Genomic DNA, 19,837 nt, shown 5'->3' with positions numbered 1-19,837 from the left:
CCAGGCGTTGTGGTGGGTGCCTTCCCAGCTACTCAGGAGGCTGAAGCAGATAATTGCTTGAACCCAGGAGGCAGAGGTTGCAGTGAGCCGAGATCGCATCACTGCACTCCAGTCTAGGTGACAGAGCAAGACGCCATCTAAAAAAAAAAACAAAAAAAGACATTCCTCACAGAAATAGAAAAAAAAATTCTGAAATTTATATGGAACTGTCACAAAACACCATAATAGTCAAAGCTATGCTGAGTATATAAAACAAAACTGGAGGAATTCCATCACCTGCTTTTAAATTATACTACTAAGTTGTAGTAATTAAAACAGCATGACACTAGCATAAAAACAGACGTGAAGACAAATGGAAATAAATAGACACCTTAGAAACAAACTCATACAGCTAAACTAAACTTATTTTCAACAAAACTGCCAAGAACATACAATAAAAAATAAGACAGTTTTTGTAATAAATAGGGCTGGGAAAACTGGCAAGCCATAGGCAGAAGAATAAAACTAGAACCCTATTTCTTGCCACATAAAAAATCAAATTAAAATGAATTAAAAACTTAAACCTAACTAACATCTCAAACTACCACACTTTTACAATAAAACATTGGGAAAACTCTTTAAGGCATTGGTTTGGGCAAAAATTTCTTAAATAATGCCCCATAAGCCCAGACAACCAAAACAAACATGGGCAAATGGGATTACAGCAAGTCAGAAAACCTTTTTAAAGTGAAGGAAACAATAAATAAAGTTGAAGAGAAAATCCACAGAATGGGAGAAAATATTTGTAAATTATCCATCTGAAAAGCAAAGAATAGCTACATGATATGGTTAGGCTTTTTGTCCCCACCCAAATATCATATTCAATTGTAATCACCAGGTTTTGAGGGAGAGACTTGGTAGAAGGTGATTGGATCATGGGGGTTGTTCCCCCAGGCTGTTCTTCTGATAATGAGTGAGTTCTCATGAGATCTGATGGTTTCATAAGGGACTCTTCCCCCTTTGCTTCACATACATGCTGTCTCACCTGCTGTCATGTAAGAGGTGCCTGCTTCCCCATCTGCCATGATTTTAAGTTTCCTGAGGCTTGCCAAACCATGTGGAACTGTGAGTCAATTAAACCCATTTCCTTTATAAATTACCCAGTCTTGCCAGGTGCGGTGGTGCATGCCTGTAATCTCACCACTTTGGGAGGCCGAGGCAGGTGGATCACGAGGTCAGGAGTTCAAGACCAGCCTGGCCAAGATGGTGAAACGCTGTCTCTACTAAAAATACAAAAATTAGCCAGACAAGGTGGCAGGTGCCTGTAATCCCAGCTACTCAGGAGGCTGAGGCAGAAAATTGCTTGAACCAGGAGGCAGAGGTTGCAGTGAGCAGAGATTGCACCACTGCATTTCAGCCTGGGCAACAGATCAAGACTTCATCTCATTAAATAAATAGATAACCCAGTCTTGAGTATTTTTTTATAGCGGTGCTGAAACAGACTAATACACTACAATATATTGAGTTCAAAAAATTCTATAAAAAATATAATAATCCAATTAAAGAGTGGACAAAAAATTTAAATAGACATTTATGAAAAGAAGACATACAAATGTCAAGCAGGCAAATGAAAAGTTGCTACACATTACTGATTACCATAGAAATGCAAATCAAACCCAAAATGAGATATCATTTCACCCCAGTTAAGGTGGCTTTTATCCAGAAGTCAGTCGAAAACCAATGCTGGTGAGTATGTGGAGTGAAGGGAAACCTTGTACACTGTTGCTGGGAGCACAATTAAGGACAGTTTGGATGTTCCTGATATAACTAAAAATAGAGCTACTATATGGTCCAGCAATCCCACTGCTCAGTATATGCCTAAAAGAAATAAAATTGGTAAATCAAAGACATATTGGCACTCTCATATTTGCTACAGCAGGGTTTATAATAGCCAAGATTTGGAAGGAACTTAAATATCCCTCGACAGCTGACTGGATAGAGAAAATGTGGTACATATACACAATGGAGTACTATTCAGCTCTAAGAAAGAATGAGAGTCTGCCATTTGCAATAACATAAATGGAACTGAAATTCTTTATGTTAAGTGAAATAAGTCAGGCACAGAAAGACAAATGTCACATGTTCTCACTTATTTGTGGGTGCTAAAATTCGAAACAGTTGTTGTCATAGAGATAGAGAGTATAAGGATGGTTACCAGAGGCTGGGAAGGGCAGTGAGGGAACAGGGGTATAGTGGGGATGCTAAATGGGTACAAAAAATTGTTAGAAAGAATGAATAAGACAGTATTTGATAGCACAACAAGATGGTTATAGTCAAAAATTATTTAACTCTACATTTTTAAAAACTAAAAGAGTATAATTGGATTGTTTATAACACAAGCTATAAATGCTTGAGGGGATAGATACCCCATTTTTTATTATGCATTACTCATTGTATGCCAATATCAAAGTATGTCAAATATATACACCAAATATGTACACACAAAAATAAATTAAAAATTGAAATTAAAATTAAAACAAAAGGGAGGAGAGTATAATGAGACATGTGTGACCCATGGCTTGAACTAGCTTTTCAGGTTAACTCTGGAATGTCCTTATCCAAGAAGAGGTGTCCATTAGCCAATAGGGGCTTAGAAATTTATTTTTCGTTTATTTATATTTAGTTTAGTTTATAGCAATAACCTCTCCATCATTATGACTAGAAGTTGAAATGTGGTATTTAACAGCCCCACATGAGAAGATCAGCTATGCCTGTTTAGTGACAGCCTCTTTTATGACAAAACTTATTTTTAGTTTATAAATGGAAAAAAGAAGGATTTTTAATCCTGAGCCATAGCTTTCAGTCAATCAATCCCTGCAGGGAACCCTGTTCTTTACTCGAGATAAACACTGGTTTTCTTTTCCACTGAATAACACCACATTTCAAAATGAGGGGAAACATCTTGAAACTAAGAGGTACAGCCTTATTAAATTTCATTGGTTTCAATTGTAATTAATTTAATCACATGCATTCTAGAGTTTGTCCTCAGTCTTCTACTTTAGGCCCATGATCTGTTGAATTTGCTCAGCTCCCTGCTCAACAGCGGGAAATCAGTTAGAATTATTTAAAAATCTCATTGTGGCTGGGAGTGGTGGCTCATGCCTGTAATCGCAGCAATTTGGGAGGCCAAGGTGGGCAGATCGCTTGTTGTCAGGGGTTTGAGACCAGCCCAGCCAACAGAGTGAAACCCCATCTCTACTAAAGATACAAAAATTAGCTGGGTGTGGTGATGCATGCCTGTAATCACAGCTACTTGGGAAGCCAACGCAGGAGAATTGCTTGAACCTGGGAGGCAGAGGTTTCAGTGAGCCAAGATGTTGCACTACACTCCAGCCTGGGCAACAGAGAAGACTGTCTCAAAATAATAATAATAATAAATAAGTAAAAATAAAAATCTCATTGTGTTTCAAACAAAATTTCTTTTGAATATCAACTGTATCAAACTGCATAGTACCTATAATCATTTTGTTTACTTTATATCCAATCTTGAGAAATCTTTGAGGACTAATTTCACTCTTTTCTGCCGTTTTAGTAAACATACCAAATTCCATCAAGCAAAATGCACAAAATTCCTGAGAAATAAATTTTCTCCTTGAGAAGTAGACTTGTTGTGTTAGAGGAACTCATGGTTACCAAGCTTCTAGTTTAATAAACATGACTAGAATACTCTATCTTAATATGAGTAGCTAGGTACTCACAAGGCATCTAGAAGATTAATACTCATGGTCTGAAAATAGCCACATTTTTTAGCTGGCCACAAATTACAATTGCAGAATATTTGTGGCCATACAAGACATTTTCCACTAAGCCTGAAAAATGTATAAATGTCTTAGGAGGACAGCATTTTTTTGGTAAGGATAATATTAATGAGCTAGCATAGGTCAACGGGTTAATGGTCATTGTTAAAACCAATAGCCCCGACTTTAGTGAGTACATCTGCACCTTCCAAGTTTAATTATAACTCTTTCTCTTTATAGTTACTTATAAGCAGAGACACTAACAAAAGCCAATGCATCCCTGCTCTTGTTTTCTGAGGGTGTCCAACTCTAATGGAGTCATTTCTAGTAAACTTGCTTCTTTCACTGTGCTCTCTGACCACCTCACATTTTTTCCTGCACAAGATCTAAGAATCCTACTTTGTGGTCTGTATCAGGACCTGCTTTTCCAGCAACATCTTTCAGCAACACCTTGAATGGACACCTGACAAGACTCCCATTCCAAGGAAAACAATCCACACAAATCAATCAGCTGACACCTGGCAAGTGGGCCGTCTTTTAGAGTTGTGAAGCCATTCTGGTGGGCAAGAATGATTATCCACTACTACTTAAGTGAGAGGCTCTAGGGCACAATGTTAGGGTGAGAGACTCAGCCCCAAAAGTTAGAGGCCCAGGGGCATCATACTCAGATTAGGGGCCAAGCTCGCAGGGTTAGGGGCCCTCGGGAATATTGAGAGGAATGGATTTGGCTAAACAAGATGTTTACCACTTTCTCTTTTTGGACTGTCCACCTTGTGCTCTCTGTCCCTCACCTGAGTGCTCTGCATCTTGTCACCTTTCTGCTCACCACCTCTGTTTTGTAGTAGCCTGGAGGCTGCCCCAGGAAAGAGGCCCCAAACAGTTTAGCTTTTACTTTCCTCAGCGATCCTCTGACTTTTAGCTGATTTCTTATTTAATTTGCCACTGGTCCAAGTGACACTGAAAGAGAGATGTCTTGGAACCTAGTATTTTTGTACCTTAATTATCAGAAAAAAATCAGCAATAACCTCCCCATCATTATGACTAGAAGTTGAAATGTGGTATTTAACAGTCCTACATGATAAGATCAGATATGCCTGTTTAGTGACAGCCTCTTTTATAACAACCCTCTGCAAACAATTAGCCTCAAGATGGAGAACATGAGACTTTTTCTTAACAGTTTTCTCTCATTTCTTAACCATAAGGTCATCTTTGATGAGCTGGTATAGGGCAGCTCGACCCTACTTTGTAAACCCAGCATGTCACTTTTTTCCTGAAAGAGTTTTGTCATAGCAGTGTGAAAATGGACTAATACATTATAATGTACAAGTTACAGCCTTCCCATTTCCCCTGTTCAGTCTGACCCCTTTTTTTGCAGCTTAATTTTATAGAAGAGAAACTAAATGGAAAGAAATACTTTACATATAGGCTTCTCTGATGCTTGGTTAGGATAAAAAATTAAAACGGGCCTCTGTATGTTTGATGGAGGAAAAGACAAAATAGGGACGGCACATAATTGATTACCCTTTTAATACAAGTGCCTCTTAATATTAGGCTTTTCTTAGCTGGAGCTGAACTCCCCCTGCCAGTCTGAGCACCCCATAAGAACACAGTCAGACTCCTTCCAGTTCTGGTGAGGTATGCAACATGTTATTAACTTCTTCTAGTTTTCCAGGGTTATCTAGTGTCTGGTCATCATCTTCTCCCTGCCCTTCGAGTCCTGTCTTACATACATACCCCACTCTTGAAACACCCGAGCTTCACCAGAACAACATGCAGTGGGCCCTCTTATCATGTGGCAAAGTTGAATGTTTACCCTCTCTGGGAAGTGACAAATGATAATAGGGACACTATACAGGTATATGTACCCTTTTCCATGTCTGAATTAGCCATATGCAAGGAAAAACTAAAACAGTTTTCAGAGGTGCCAGGAAAATTCATAGACAAATTTAAGAGGCTAACCTTGATGTATGATCTGACCAGGCAAGATTTGCATATATTTATGTTTACCTGCTGCATGGTAGAAAAGCAGTGTGTTATTCTCTTTGAAGCAATTGTGAATGGGAGTTCACTCATGATTTGGCTCTCTGTTTTTCTGTTATTGGTGTATAAGAATGCTTGTGATATTTGCCCATTGATTTTGTATCCTGAGACTTTGCTGAAGTTGCTTAGCAGCTTAAGGAGATTTTCGGCTGAGACAATGGGGTTTTCTAGATATACAATCATGTCATCTGCAAACAGGGACAATTTGACTTCCTCTTTTCCTAATGAATACCTTTATTTCCTTCCCTGCCTGATTGCCCTGGCCAGAACTTCCAACACTATGTTGAATAGGGGTGGTGAGAGAGGGCATCCCTGTCTTGTGCCAGTTTTCAAAGGGAATGCTTCCAGTTTTTGCCCATTCAGTATGATATTGGCTGTGGGTTTGTCATAGATAGCTCTTATTATTTTGAGATACATCCCATCAATACCTAATTTATTGAGAGTTTTTAGCATGAAGGGTTGTTGAATTTTGTCAAAGGCCTTTTCTGTATCTATTGAGATAATCATGTGGTTTTTGTCTTTGGTTCTGTTTATATGCTGGATTATGTTTATTGATTTGCATATGTTGAGCCAGCCTTGCATCCCAGGGATGAAGCCCACTTGATCATGGTGGATAAGCTTTTTGATGTGCTGTTGGATTCGGTTTGCCAGTATTTTGTTGAGGATTTTTGCACGATGTTCATCAGGGATATTGGTCCAAAATTCTTTTTTTGTTGTGTCTCTGCCAGGCTTTGGTATCAGGATAATGCTGGCCTCATAAAATAAGTTAGGGAGGGTTCCCTCTTTTTCTATTGATTGGAATAATTTCAGAAGGAATGGTACCAGCTCCTCCTTGTACCTCTGGTAGAATTCGGCTGTGAATCTATCTGGTCCTGGACTTTTTTTGGTTGATAAAATACCTAGGAATCCAACTTACAAGGGATGTGAAGGACCTCTTCAAGGAGAACTACAAACCACTGCTCAATGAAATAAAAGAGGATACAAACAAATGGAAGAACATTCCATGCTCATGGGTAGGAAGAATCAATATTGTGAAAATGGCCATACTGCCCAAGGTAATTTATAGATTCAATGCCATCTCCATCAAGCTACCAAAGACTTTCTTCACAGAGTTGGAAAAAACTACTTTAAAGTTCATATGGAACCAAAAAAGAGGCCACATTGCCAAGTCAATCCTAAGCCAAAAGAACAAAGGTGGAGGCATGACACTACCTGACTTCAAACTATACTACAAGTCTACAGTAATGAAAACAGAATGATACTGGTACCAAAACAGTGATATAGACCAATGGAACAGAACAGAGCCATCAGAAATAATGCCGCATATCTACAACTATATGATCTTTGACAAACTTGACAAAAAAACAAGAAATGGGGAAAGGATTCCCTATTTAATAAATGGTGCTGGGAAAACTGGCTAGCCATATGTAGAAAGCTGAAACTGGATCCCTTCCCTACACCTTAAACAAAAATTAATCCAATATGGATTAAAGACTTAAATGTTAGACCTAAAACCATAAAAACCCTAGAAGAAAACCTAGGCAATACCATTCAGGACATAGGCATGGGCAAGGACTTCATGTCTAAAACACCAAAAGCAATGGCAACAAAAGCCAAAATTGACTAATGGGATCTAATTAAACTAAAGAGCATCTGCACAGCAAAAAAAAACTACCATCAGAATGAACAGGCAACCTACAGAATGGGAGAAAATTTTTGCAATCTACTTATCTGACAAAGGGCTAATATCCAGAATCTACAATGAACTCAAACAAATTTGCAAGAAAAAAACAAATGACCCTATCAAAAATTGGGCAAAGAATATGAACAGACACTTCTCAAAAGAAGACATTTATGCAGCCAACAGACACATGAAAAAATGCTCATCATCACTGGCCATCAGAGAAATGCAAATAAAAACCACAGTGAGATACCATCTCACACCAGTTAGAATGGTGATCATGAAAAAGTCAGGAAACAAGAGGTGCTGGAGAGGATGTGGAGAAATAGGAACACTTTTACACTGTTAGTGGGACTGTAAACTAGTTCAAAAATTGTGGAAATCAGTGTGTGATTCCTCAGGGATCTAGAACTAGAAATACCATTTGACCCAGCCATCCCATTACTGGGTATATACCCTAAGGATTATAAATCATGCAGCTATAAGGACACATGCACACATATGTTTATTGCAGCACTAGTCACAATAGCAAAGACTTGGAACAAGCCCAAGTGTCCATCAATGATAGACTGGATTAAGAAAATATGGCACATATACAGCATGGAATACTATGTAGCCATAAAAATGGATGAGTTCATGTCATTTGTAGGGACATGGATGAAGCTGGAAACCATCATTCTCAGCCAACTGTCGTGAGGACAAAAAAACCAAACACAGAAAAAACACAAAAAGATAAGGCAGAAACAAAAATCCCAGTCACTTGCAGTATCTGTCAGCTTTCAATTTGGCTCTCCTGTTTAAACAAAGAAAAATAATAAAATTAATCTATGTAAAACATGCCATATATATTCAACTGCTACTAAATATAAAAAGCTTTAAAACTGTTCAATTTTGATTATTACCACAATGCTTATATTAAAATATGTATACTTTTAAATTTGGTTTCTATAAAAAATGGTTTCTAATCTTATAAAAGTGATTTCCTAATATTCAATAAATGTTGCCTAAGGCCTTGTTCAATCCAAATAGCAATTTTAATTATTCCAGAATTTAAAGGTGCTCTAAATTTCCATTTAACAGGGTGAGAATGCTGTATTATTACAAGTGATAAAAGTTAGAAGACATGGAGCTTATTCCGTTTTAGAGTTCACATCCTGATTATATTTTATATCCTCTTCTTGATTTCTTACAACTATATGCATATTCATTTGCTCAGATGGAAAAAATTTTTAACATTATTTACTGACTTTAAGTATGAACTCTACCAGCTAGTTAACAGGAAATATGTAATTAAACATTGTCTTTATCAAGTAATGTAAAAAAAAGGGTAAGAGTAACTTTGTGGCTGGGCGTGGTGGCTCACGCTTGTAATCCCAGCACTCTGGGAGGCCGAGGCGGGTGGATCACGAGGTCAGGAGATCGAGACCATGGTGAAACCCCATCTCTACTAAAAATACAAAAAAAAAAAAAAATTAGCCGGGAGTGGTGGCGGGCGCCTGTAGTCCCAACTACTGGGAGAGGTTGAGGCAGGAGAATGGCGTGAACCTGGGAGGCGGAGCTTGCAGTGAGCAGAGATCGCGCCACTGCACTCCAGCCTGGGTGACAGAGTGAGACTCCGTCTCAAAAAAACACAAAAGACAAAAAACAAAAATAAAAACAAACAAACAAAAAAGAGTAACTTTGCAACATAGGACTTGAATGAGCGGCTGGTGATTATCAAAATCTGGCACTTAATTGATTTATACTTGTACATCCACAGCTAAACATCTCTACTTGTTTTTCTATGTCTAAATCTAGGACATTACTTATCTACCTAGGAAGAGTAATAAATATTAATAATGTGTTATGATAAACACCCTGCACTCTTCCAAATCTTACAATAAAACTGCTTCAATTTCACTTGTTTAGCTTTTATACTTAGTTTTTTAGTTGATCTATTCTTATTTTAAGGAACCTGAACTACTCTAACAGAATCCACATAATTTTTATATTAGCCAAACTGCTTCTTTCTAACTCTGGTTCTAATAGTTATAAAAAGATAATGATAAATTTATGAAGTAGATACAGTCAAATCTGAATTTCTTAAAGTATATACTTAGAATCGGTTATAATTTTTAGATATTCTTTCTTGACAGTATTTTCCCAAAGTTATGATGTCCTCTCTAGGTAATATTGCCACACTCATAAATTAGAAATAAAGACAAAAATGTGAAAACTACAGTAATTTAAGAGAATTTAGGTTTTCTACATGCCATTTCTATTGGCTACTGAAAATAGTGGAAATAAGTAAATAAATAGCTACCTATCCAGAAGCATCTCATGCAAAAATCCATCTTTCCGAGCCTTTTTAAGAATTTCACTGTCTTCTTTACTTATTTTAAGTTTGTGGTCTTGGAAGCTCTGAAATTTCTTTCTGCAAAGAAAATGTCTTCATTGAAAAATACCTCAAACTCTGATTATACATATTTACTATTAAATTTATAAATACTGTTAGTTATTAAAAAAGTCTAATTGTAGGCCAGACGCAGTGGCTCATGCCTGCAATCTCAGCACTTTGGGAGGCCAAGGCAGGCACATCACTCGAGGTCAGGAGTTCGAGAACAGCCTGGCCAACATGGTGAAACCCCATCTCTACCAAAAATACAAAAATTAGCCAAGCATGGTGGCGCGTGCCTGTAGTCCCAGCTACTCGGGAGGCTGAGGCAGGAGAATCACATGAACCTGGGAGGCAGAGGTTGCGATGAGCCGAGATCATGCCACTGCACTCCAGTCTGGGGGACAGAGCAAGACTCCGTCTTGGCGGAGAAAAAAAAAAGTCTAATTGAATTTTTTTTTAATAAGCTGGAGCTCTTCAACAAAGATGACCTTCGTGACCTCTCACGAGGAGGTCCACTCATTGGCTGGCTAGCACAAGGCCCCACTTCTATTAGGGCATACTGGCTGGAGTCCCCTGTGTCTTGGCCATAGCACAGCCTTTGACTAGCATCACACCCATTCTATGAATGCAGAGAGATTGACTAACCCGAGTGACTAGCTTTGAGAGCTGGTAGGAAAACTGAAGCCTCAAGAAAAGAAAAGCATTTAACTCAGTGCTCTGTCCTAGAGGCCACATTGTGTTGTACCTTCTTGTCAGTTTTATTTTTTCAGACAGGGTCTTGCTCTGCCACCCAGTCTGGAATGCAGTGGTGATCAGAGCTCACTGCGTCCTTGAACTCCTGGGCTCAATCCTCCCGTCTCAGCCTCCCGAGTAGCTGGGCCTATAGGCATGTACCACCATCCCCAGCTAATTAGGTAATTTATTTTGAAAGCACTTTGAGAAGCACTTCACTGTCAAATCTGTAGGTCTAAAAGGAAAAGAATACATACACATAATTGATTTCACATTGTTTTACACTTTCTTTGTCTTCTTCTGGAATGTCATCTTTTTTCTTGGTTTCTCTTTCAGCACAGGATCTAATCTAGATATTGGAAAAGAGAATCCAATGGGTTATATGTTTATCTTCCATCTTCCCCACTTTATGTACCACATAAGAACATTTGAGATGATTTCCTATGCAGAAGAAAAAATTAACTGAGCAACTATATTCAGAAAAAGGTTCTGGCTATGTGTTTTTACTTCATACATATAATCTATATGAGTAAGTGCTATCACATGCTTCCTCCTAAGCCCTTGTGTCAGAAACACTACAGACAAAATTATTTCAGAAACGTTTTACACATCAGATCCTGCTAGGCAGTAAAGCAATCATTAACTAATTTAATTTTGTCCTCCAAGTGAATACACTAGGATCAAATTATCCCTAGTAGACAAGTGTTAATTTGGTCAGACTGAAAGCTTAATAGCTATTTTATGTTGCACAGACTATTACCAAAGTATTAAAACTTTTAGCATTACACAACTTGTTTTTAATTAATTGGAACCCACCTCTTTTACTAGCTTCTTATATCCTCCTAAGTTTGGATAGATGTTTACCATCACATGTCATAAGTAAATTGATCTGCATTCAACAATTAGGATCACCCACCGAACAGGCAATTGGCAATGGTAAGGACTCATGTCTCCTAAGGGATCTCTGTGGCCAGAGTCCAGTTCCAGGGCTGCTTAGAAAGTGATGATAAATAACGTGTTTGTGCCAATGACATCTTTGTGACAGTTTTGATTAAAGGGGTCCCAGACCTGAAAACATTCCGTGCTAGGGCCTGTAACACAATGCTACCTTTAGTAAGAGGGACCTGTGTTCTGGTCATAAAGGTGAAGGGCTGACAGAGGTAATACAATGCTACCTTTAGTAAGAGGGATCTGTGTTCTGGTCATAAAGGTGAGGGGCTGACAGAGGTAACACAATGCTACCTTTAGTAAGAGGGATCTGTGTTCTGGTCATAAAGGTGAGGGGCTGACAGAGGTAACACAATGCTACCTTTAGTAAGAGGGATTTGTGTTCTGGTCATAAAGATGAAGGGCTGACAGAGGTAACACAAGGCTACCTTCAGTAAGAGGGATCTGTGTTCTGGTCATAAAGGTGAAGGGCTGACGGAGGTAACACAAGGCTACCTTCAGTAAGAGGGAGCTGTGTTCTGGTAGATAAGGCAAGGCCATAAAGGTGAAGGGCTGACAGAGATTAGGAGAGCCTGCAATTAAATGGTAAAGGAAAAGAGTCCTAAATAATCACTGTTCAGAGCTTCCAGGTACTTGACTAGCCAAAGAGACCCAGAAAACTTTGTATTTCGTCTGAAAATTGCTTTAAATAGTGAAAAATGCAATCTTTGTGTAAGTATCTTTGTATCTTTGTGTAAGTGCAAAGCACTGCATATATATTTGCAATTGTTGCCTTCAATAACATTTTTGTGGTGATATCCAGATGCAAAATAATTTAAACATGATACAATAAAATATAAATAAAATTAAATATAAGTCACAAACCCATCTGCATTTCCCCATTGACCTGTTTCCTGAGAAGCAATGTGTTATGAAATATTGAGAGTGGCCTCTGGAGTCAGCTGGGCCTGGGTACACATCCTGTCTTACCACACCTTGAAATCACTGTGATTTCCATGAACTGACTGACAAAAACCATGAGGATTTAAGGAGGGTCAAAGGCTGTCTTCTTGTCTGTAACGCTGAGCTCACATCCACCTCACAGGGGCATTATGGAAATTCAAGACTACAACGCATGTGCTGGGTGCATGCAATGAAAAAATATAACATTTCCCTTCTCTGTAAGAAAATACCTACATTTTAGATTGAAATTGTTTGAGCTTTAGATTTGAAATTATTTGAAATCAAGACTATTCTAGAAAGAAAATCAAACATATAACCTGAAATCTAACATGAAGCACGTACAGAAATTTGATAGATGCTTTTAAATTGCACTGGTAGTAGAGAAAAATGTAATATAAATTTTTATGCTCTAATAAGAATGACAGGCATTTTAGAAAAGGCATTTGCCCCCCTCTTAGGGCCTTCCACTCCGGCCCCCACAATGCCTTACAGAGCAAATCTGGGTCAGACTGGATGCAACCTGTGATTCCCAACAGAGACAGACAAAGCAAGGTTCAGGATGCTCAGTACTGGGACAGAATGCCAAGAAACAGAAAAACTATGTGTCAATAAGGGGGGATTTATTCTTCAGACACATCTTGGTATATGTTTATAATTAAAGATCAGTGGCTTCTGTGAGTCTAAAAAAGCCTTAAATGTTTTTATCAAATTCCAATTAACTACTTGATTTATCTAGGTTATATTAACAGTATTATTTAGAATTTCACCTTGATATGAAGGTGTCTGTGTAACTTTTACAGTGATGTAAAACAAAGAGTAGGATTAGGGAGGGCACAGGCCAGTGGTGCAATGGATAATGCATCTGACTACAGATGAGGGAATTTAGCCTGGAATAAGGAACTTTTATTTCCAGCTTAGTGACACACACAAATTTTAAAAATAAAATAAAAATCATGTTTTATGTGATTAATGTTTCTCCTAATGCAAAGAAGACTGGAATTATTAATAAAAATATTTTTAAAATGTGAGGGCTAAGGCCCCAGAAGTTCTGCTATGATTTTTTATGTTTCATAGAGTGACTATCATCACAGAAGCTCAAGCATTACATAAATACAAATGCATATACCCCTGACATGGTAATTCTCCTTCTGGAAATTTATCTTCAGGTCCACCCGCACATCTACAAATTGATGAATATTCAATGTTATGAACTGCAGCACTGTTTATAAGAGCAAAAGACTGGCAACAGCCTAAATTTCCATCTATAAGAGACTAAATAAATTAAGGTACATCCCTAAAATGGAATATTATGTGGCTGTTAAAAAAGAGAAAGAGAGGAAAAGCAAGAAAAAGAAAAAACTTTCTACATTTAAACTAATAGTAGAAAACTCTCCAAGATATGGTTTTAAGAAAAATCAAAGTCTAGAAGACTATAGAGGAGGCTACCTTTAGTGTAAAACAGTTGAAAATTATAAATATATTCATATGTTTATAAAGAAATTTTAGGAGGCTATAAAAAGAAAGGGAAAGGGGAACAGGAGCTGGGACACAGGTGAGTAAGACGCATGGCAGGCCTATGTCTTCACATGCTTTTATTTGAAAATGTTGGACCACGTGTACATGTTATCTATTTTAAAAATTAGATTTTAAAATACAAGAAAACAAGAACATGAAAGCCTAAAGAGAGCATGTGGAACTACCAGAAAAAGATACTAATCCATGGAGATAATGGCAAGGTAGCTCCTAGATGCACTCATTTCTCTGCCACATTGTATAAACAAGCCATCAACTACGGGATTTATAATCAAAAATGAGTCTATTTGAACCACCACATTACAAAAAGCTATTAACTAAATCTTTACAGTGACAATAAATGACCATTTAATATTTTAAAGAGATACAGTCACATAGCATGTGTGAATGGAGTTATCTGTATAAAATATCATTACCTTGATCATTTCTTCTCCTGCTGTTTTACTTTTTGCTTCTATGTCTCCTGCCTCATTGCATCTAATAAAGCAGCTATTTGAGGCCAATAAAGCCATTTTCCCCTAAGTGAAACAAAATAACAAAATAGCCATGAGGATACTTCTTGTAGAAGAAATATTAAGTGTTTAGACCGGATTAATTTTTCCTCCCTGATTTAAAAATCAAAGGAAAGAACTTATAGAAAAACCTGAAAAATATAATACAACAACATATAGAAAAGGAAGCCAAAATCACCTATCATTTTACTATTCAAAGATTACCACAATAAACATTTGTAGTGTATCTTCCTAGTAGGAATTTATTCAAATATTAGCATTTTAAGTAAAATTTATTTTCTTCACAATTAGAAAACATGAAAAGGTATATACAATGCCTTTGGTGTTTTGAATTTAAGAATCAATGTCTGAGGGACTTTTGTGTGTAAAAATATTCATAAACTTTTTTAGTTTTTTAATGTTTGATATATTACACTACTTTCTATTAAACAAAACTTTAAAGACTGATTTTCTTGTGTATCTAAGTCTGGGTTATAAATTTGGTTAGCTTAACTCCCTTAACAAATATAATGTTTATAACTTGTATTTGGTTGATTGTTTTGGAAAACTTGGAATACCATAATATTTAGACAAAATATTTATAAATACAATGATTACAAAATATGTTAACCTTATATCACATACAGTTAAAAAAGTGCTGATAACGTGGATTTAATTTCTTAGTCAAGGTCACAAGGGCTGGGTGGTCTCTCATCTGGATGGCTCCTGGTGAGCCCTGGAACATGGCAGGGTGGTCCAAGACAATTTAAACCTGTGCCACAGATTATTCAGCTGAGTCCTTTTTGCAATAGAGTTTTAAGACCCTCTTTCATTTAAATTTAAAATTTTTGAAACTTAGTGTCCTTCCTAAAAATAAAATGAAATGAACTTTCCTAAAGTGTTGTATTATTAGGACTACCTAAGTCATCATCTAAGGCCTTAGGATATATTGGCCTTTTCTACTGGTGTAACTTTTATTACAAGTATCTCATCATAACTAGTAGGATCATCTCAAAGGGGTTGCAGCACATTAACGGGTCATGAAATCAATGTAGTGTTTCAATGTAGTGTTTCCTGAACGGTATGGGGGGTGGGGGAAGGAATACACACAGATACACAGAGGAAGGGGTAAAAGAGAATAAGAAATATCAAGATGCATAACACAGGGATAAGTATTGTTAAGCACAACTCTTGCTTCAGTTATACATGTGTGTGTGCTGGGCTGCAATGTAAAAATGCATTTCTCAATGGGTTGGGTCAAAATAGTTTTCAAGTCACTGACTTAAGATTTTATCCTAGGGGGTGAAGAAATCAATCTAAGTGATTACCTCTTTCTGGGGGGAAGTTTGTTTAATCTGTCATCTTAGAAAACACTCTGAATTCCTATTTTCAATTCATTAGTGTACAATACCAAAGCTGCTACTCAGGCTGAGCTTATCTTCTATTTGCTTGTTCTGCAAGCTGCCTGTTGGTCCTTACTGTTTTTGATATAGTTATCTACTTTTTAAAGACTGTTTAGCACTCACATATTTTTGTTCAATCTTTACTTCTCACACAAACAGAAAAAGGAAATTATGTATTCTGTATCAACAAAGATTTAACAAAACGTCCATATAGTACAACTGTCTACTTACTAAAATTAAGAATTAGTATGTATCTTTTTTCTTCTTATATTAAAATTATCTTTTCGTACACTATTTTAAGCTTATGAACTGAAAGTCTTTTAGAGATAATTTACTTCAATGAACGATTATTATTTATTTTATGCACAAATTGTCACAACTTGGTCTTAGCAAGCTCCACTGTTCGCTGACAGTCTCGAATGTTTCTGAAAGCATCCATGATTTCTGCTACAAAGAAGATACTTAGGAACTATTCTGTTTTCCTACTCTGAGACCTAAAATTGACTGGTTCTTTAATGGAAATGAGATCCATATCTAGGCACTAAGGGTATACAGAAGTAATTGTGGGCAAAAGTACTAATGCTATTTTTGTTGCACTCTATTTTGAGATCTCTTTAAGGCTCTATGTTCTTATTGATTTATTCCAATTTAATGTATTATAGTATTGCATACTACTTTTTCTTTTTAAATATATTATGATTGTTACAGACTTTCTGTTAAACTGACAGGAAGTTTTTATGAACAATAATAGCACTTACATTTTGAAAGACTGGTTCCCATTGTTCTCTTGGTCCAATTGCATCTGAACGCCCGACAACAAATCCATCTGAATTTATACCAAGATATTTTCCATAGCCAGATTTCAGGGCAATTCTCTACATTAATAAGATAGATAAAAGTTAAAAACTGAGAGAAAATTAATAATAGAACATCAAAACAGGACACGTGTATGTGTGTGGGTGTGTACATATCTAAAATTTCAGACTGGACATATTCCAAGTGTTCAAAAGCTGCATGTGACTCAGTGGTGACTCACTCCTGTAATCTCTGTGCTTTGGGAAGCCAATGGGATAATTGCTTGAGGCAAAAAGTTCAAGATCAACCTGGACAACAAAGTGAGACCCCATCTCCACAAAAAATTTAAAAAATTAGCTGGGCATGGTGGCGTTCACATGTAATACCAGCTACTTGGGAGGCTGACACAGGAGGATTGCTTGAGCCCAGAAATTTGAGGTTATAGTGAGATACAGTCACACCACTGCACTCCAGCCTGGGTGACAGAGTGAGACTCTGTGCCTTTAAAAAAAAAAAAAAGCTACATGTGACTAGTTGCTGCCATGTTGGACAGTGCAGTTTTAAATTTAGTTTTATATTGTGCTTTTTAAATATAAACATTGTACCTTATATATTACATAACAAATATTTTCAAAATTCATCATTCTTCAATTATACCTCTTTAGTTATAAACTTCAATAATAAATTACTAAAACTTTTTCTCCTATTATAAATAGTTCTATGTACATCTATTCTGACATAGAACTGCTTTATCCTTAGAAAATATTCCTAGAAATAATTGGATCGAAGGGTATAAAGTTCTTATGTCATAAAACTGTTTTCCAGAAAATGCTGCTTCCATTTACATTCTTACCTCAAATTAATAGATTATGTTTTGTATCACGGATTTTTTAAACATTGACTTTAAAAAAATACTTGAAAACCTGATATGGAAAAAACATTATCCTATAAATTTGCATTTTAGTAGTCAACTAGAATAACAATTGTTTTTCTTTTCCTTTCCTTTTTAGTTTTTAGATTATCTGGTAATGTCCCTTGTCCATTTTTCTATTGAGATCTGATCGCAATTTTTCTACTGGGGTCTTCAGTGCTATGAATTCTATATAAGATACATATGAAGAGTAAGAACTCACTGCCTATTAAGATTGTTGCAAATATTTTCCTCCTTTGTCAGTTAATTTTCTTTATAATCCTTTTTTGTTTATAATTGTAAAGCAGTTTAAAACTATTGAATTTTTTCTTCCTCTGCTTTTATTCTTTGTCTTTCACCATACTTATCAGACTTTCAAAGAAAGTACAGCAATAATCATCTAAATGTGATTTTTTAAAATTATGATTTCTAATCTTTTACCTTACCGAGAATCTCCTGGGATTCCAGAATTGACTTTTACTCCTTTATACATTAATGATTATATAACAAAAATCATTATCATATTGATGTAACCAATTACTAAAATATGTAAATTCACTTTCAGTATCTTCTACCCAAAGAATCATTCTATACTTTTGCACAAGGTGAGAATAAAAAAGGTTACTTTATAAAATGACTCTAAAAATATTGAGTAAAAATATTCTTTTGGTCGTTATGTTTCTGTAACCTTCTCTGCTGGTTTCAACAATATTCCTTTTTTTAGTCTTCCTGTTTGCCTTTGGAATTCCAAACAGTGAGTTTAAATATCATAGCAACAGTGAACCAGGTTTTGTAGTGTTTGATTTATTTTTTAATCTATCTTATTCGGTGTGTGAAATTATTAATCTTCACTTTTTAACTTACATATTTTTTTTCCAGCCTAGCATTATATATTGATAGGAAACCCACTAAAAGTAGATCACAAAATCTATTTTTCAAAAAAGCTATTTTGTTTTTTATATCAAAATTACCCTGTGGGCTTAAGACAGATACTAAAATTTTTAATGAATATAATTAAATTTTTAAAATAACTGGTTACTAATTATATTACAACATAAGCTCACCTGGAATCAGATCATCTGATAGCCGCAAACTGCTCTGGAGGACTAGGGCCCTCATCAACTATTGGAGAAAAAACATTTGAAAATAAATTTGACATTTGCTATAAATATAAAGACATTATTTAGCTTTAAAAAATGTGGCTATTTTCTTCTGCAATTAAATGTAAGAATATTCAGATATACTGATGTCACTGTAATACTGTATCTTTGGAATCAAGATCTATTTTATCTTCTTTTAACTACAGTGCTAATTTTATATACTGAGTAAGACAGGGTGATATAATGCTTATTTAATAACTTTTGAGATAGCTTCTCTTTATGTTTTAAAATACAGTCATAAATAAGCACTTATTTAAAAAGCTAAATGCTTTCATTTATTCAAGGGATGGCTTTGCTGACCAAACGATACTGCTTTTTATCTTCTAATTACTTCATATCTCATTAGTGCTTCCTCTAATGGGCTAAAGAAAATGAGGAAACTTCAAATTGTTGAACGCACCCAGGTTAGTTTTGGTAATAGGTCTGAATAAAAAAGAAATTCAAACATTTTGACTCAAATAGGTTTTCTTTTTTCTTTCCACTTACTATTTTAATTATTCATCTTCTTTTGATTTCCAAAGATACTCTTCTGGAACTATGCGGAATGTTTTCAAATGCTTATATTAGGAAGAGGGACTTGCCAATGGCTGGTAAATATTAAGGAACTAAAAAAAAAAAAATGGAAGAGTCAAATGCAATGGTTCCATTCCTTTGGAAAATGTTTGAGACTAGTTAGAGTTTGGCCTAAGTGAATGAATGTCCTAAAATCTACACCTGTGGCAGCCTCTTCCCTTCCAGACACAAACCTTCTTTGTGTGGAGCTCCCAGGGTAAAAAGACCATTGTCGAGTGCATGTATATATGTTCCCTCATCTATTTCAATGGCTATGGTTCCCGAAATTTCACCAAAGTTTTTTACAGTCCATCAGATTCCTAAAAAATAAAATCAGTATTTCAACTTTATATTTTAGTTTTGAAACAGTTCTTTTTTTGTTATTATAATTTAGTTTTAAAAACTTTTTATTTTGCAGTTGTAAGAAGTAATACAAAGATCTCATATATTCTTTACTCGCTTTGTCTCAGTGATGACATCTTGCATAAGTATCATAC

At 36.0% G+C, this 19,837-nt stretch overlaps 1 pseudogene; it reads right to left on the bottom strand.

Moving 5' to 3' along the window:
- The window catches only part of LOC100602951, a 29,643-nt pseudogene extending 10,031 nt beyond the window's left edge, over positions 1-19,612 (bottom strand).
- Positions 19,613-19,837: the final 225 nt, after the last annotated feature.

This window comes from Nomascus leucogenys, unplaced genomic scaffold, assembly GCF_006542625.1.
Source record: "Nomascus leucogenys isolate Asia unplaced genomic scaffold, Asia_NLE_v1 000607F_164872_qpd_obj, whole genome shotgun sequence".
In the NCBI taxonomy this organism is placed as follows: domain Eukaryota; kingdom Metazoa; phylum Chordata; class Mammalia; order Primates; family Hylobatidae; genus Nomascus; species Nomascus leucogenys.
This window is presented reverse-complemented; position numbering and strand designations above follow the sequence as displayed.